General features: G+C 34.5%; 1 pseudogene; it reads right to left on the bottom strand.

Annotated features, from left to right (window-relative positions):
- Positions 1-329: 329 nt before the first annotated feature.
- LOC137650883 (neuronal acetylcholine receptor subunit alpha-10-like) overlaps positions 330-3185 on the bottom strand; it is a 56089-nt pseudogene continuing 53233 nt past the window's right edge.

Here is a 3185-nt window from a genome sequence, read left to right as displayed (position 1 = left end):
TACTGTAGTTATCTTTATGTCAACTAGCATAAGGACAAACAAATATTGTATTTTATTACTACTCTTAAACTTAATGGGTATTATAGGTATCTTTATATTACAGAGTTTAAAGACTACTCATATATTGTAATTAATTTTACGTTGCCAAGCCTAAGGTCATAACAGATATTGGAGTTATTATTAGGCTTAACTAACAGATGTGTAACACCTTAATTCTTACAATTATTCATAATTTTCAAAAAACTAGATTTACTTTTACCATTCAAGTAAACATTATAGAATTTTATCTCCGATTTGTCCAACCTTACGTCCTTTCGTCTGTCGTTATCTTATTTCTCTAAAAACTCCCCAGGTAATCTGATCGTACCTGAAGGTTGTCCAGCTGCTGATGACGTATTAGAAGGAGCATCGTTATTTGAAGGGACGTTTCTCCTTGGAGTAAATCTTGGAGACACATTGAAGTGCTCTATGTTGTCCATCTCGTGAAGGTGGAATTTTTCCGTTGTAATCGAGTCTAGTCTAACTGTTGGCTCAGGTCTGAGGTCCTGCAGGGTGAAGCACGGGGTCAGGTCGGGCTTCATGTCCTGTCACAAATAAACATGTGAAGTCGTTAGAGATATCGTGGGAGATAATAGGAAAATTTCAATTAAGATTAGCAGGTTATTTCTTCCTTCTTTAGTTTTGTATAACAAGTAAAGTGACATGGCTTCTAAATTCAATTTGGAATATATATATATATATATATATATATAAATCTATCTATATATATGTATATATATATATCTATCTATATATATATGGATATATATATATATATATATGTATATATATATATATATGTATATATATATATATATATGTATATATATGTGTGTATATATATATATATATATATACATCCCTTACGGAGTGGGGATACCTTAACGTGGTGAAAAGGGCTTGCGTATCGCCATGATCAGCAAAGCTGCACTAGTCAGGGTCACCTATACTAGGTTGGTTTGCTGTGAGCGATCAGACGAAAATCTCCAGCTATCACCTAATAAAAACTGACTAAACCCCAAACATAAATTGACATGTCTGAGGTCTTTGCCCTGTAATGGACTAAAAACGGCTGCATTTGCTCTCTCTCTCTCTCTCTCTCTCTCTCTCTCTCTCTCTCTCTCTCTCCAAATAAAAAAGCCTTGAAAAAGAATAAAATTTCCTACTTCGAGGTCACATTGCCTCCTGACACCAAACTCGGAAGTATTTTTTTTTACTTATCTTTCTCCTTCACCAACTTTATCTCTCAAAACTCACCATAATCACCCGCATCTTTTCCCCCAAATCCATGTATCTTCAGCATCTGCAAACCTTTCCCAACATCCATTATTTTTATTACCATACGTTCACATATTTCTGTAGCTTTTACTCAGTCATTGAATGAGTGTTCATAAGGCAGCACTTTATATTACAGTTTAAAGATCGATCATGATCGGCAGAGGGCGGGGGCAGGTCAATCTCCTAGAGTGATCAGCGGCCGAGCCCTGTCTCCAACCAAATCAGGAACTAGGAGGGCCAGGCAATGACTGCTGATGACACTGCTGGTAAACATATAGACTCTCTCAAACACTCCAACCCTAGATCACAAAGGTGGTGAAGTTACAGACACCTCTAGAAACTATTAGGCTTGAGCAACCCTCGAACTCCCGATTCCTAGATTGCGAGGCAGGGAAGTTTCCAATAGCCTTGTTCTTTATGATCAGGTATATTTTCTCCTCTTCTTTTTACTTGCATAAGTATCTCGCTATGATTGGAACTTTGCAATCCATACACATTGTCTCATTCAACCTACGGTCTTCTTCGGTATGTTCTGTTAAGGAACAAATTTCTGATATTGGATCTTCGTCATACTCGGTGTGGATTGGATTTATATATTTTTGGTATACCTGCATATTGTAATACGTACTGGGTAATTATAGCTTATCATCACATATGTGTATATTCCTTCTCTGCTGTGGTATCATCTTATGTAAAATTACATCCCTTTAATCTAAGATTTTGGTAAAGGAATATTTAATGAAGGGATGGTTAAAAAAAAAAATTACCATATCTATCAGCCACGGGTTCATATATTAGATATTCCTTCTCTTTTGTGGTATTATCTTATGTAAAGTTTCATCCCTTTAATCTAAGATTTTGATAAAGCAATATTTTAGGGATAATTAAAAAAAAAAAATTAACAGATCTTTCAGCCAAGGATTCATATTCTCCATGCAATCAGAAAATAATTTTCTTCCTCCTCTGTTGGGATATTTTCAATCATAAATCTCGGGTCTATTTTATTCCCAGGGAATGAAATGTTTATTTCTTCTCCTTCCTCCCATACCTTATCTTTTAGCAGTTGGTTTCTTCGATAAACTTCTATGTGTAAGGGTCCATTTTTCGGTTCTTTTTACAATATCTTGAAATTTCATAAATAACTCTGAATCACTATAGCATTTCTATTTAATAGTTTTAATCCGAATGAATAATTTGTTTAACCTATATTTAATCATTGTATTTCCCAGTTATTTATTCACAGTTTTCTTCTTTTCATTTATCCTAATGAATATTTTAAAGAAAATTCTCCATATCGTTCAATCCCCCTAAGACGATCGGTCCCCCGAACTCCTCGGTGGTGGATGTTTAAGGTTAGCACGGACATCCCCGAGGCGATGCTGACCAGACAGATTGTCACTCCATAGTACACGCCTAAAGGGAAGGTTTTAATCCAGGTCTCATTGCAGTTTCCAATCCAGATGGTAAAGAAAAGACTCAAGTATTTGCTATAGAGATGAATGTAGATTTTTGTTCGATAAATATGCTCTGAAGAATAACATGTTTAGTACAATCATTGTAGTGTGTACTTAGGTGAGACTGTATGTTACTGATCATTCATCACTTTCAAGAAAAAGAGCAAAGAAAAAAAAAGTATAAAGAAATTGATAATAATCTAACATAAATGAGTTTACAACAATAATTATAGCGGCCAATTCGGGTATTCCAACATGTAATGTTAGAATAAATTTATAGTTCAAAATTCAGATTACCAACTATGACTAAAAATTCTAATAATAAAATCAGTAGATACCGAAATAGGTACAGAATAAAGTTAGGACGCTCATGAAAGCAAAGAGTTTACCCAACTCCGTTTTTGGTATATTTTA

Source organism: Palaemon carinicauda, chromosome 12 (genome assembly GCF_036898095.1).
Source record: "Palaemon carinicauda isolate YSFRI2023 chromosome 12, ASM3689809v2, whole genome shotgun sequence".
In the NCBI taxonomy this organism is placed as follows: Eukaryota; Metazoa; Arthropoda; class Malacostraca; order Decapoda; family Palaemonidae; genus Palaemon; species Palaemon carinicauda.
This window is presented reverse-complemented; position numbering and strand designations above follow the sequence as displayed.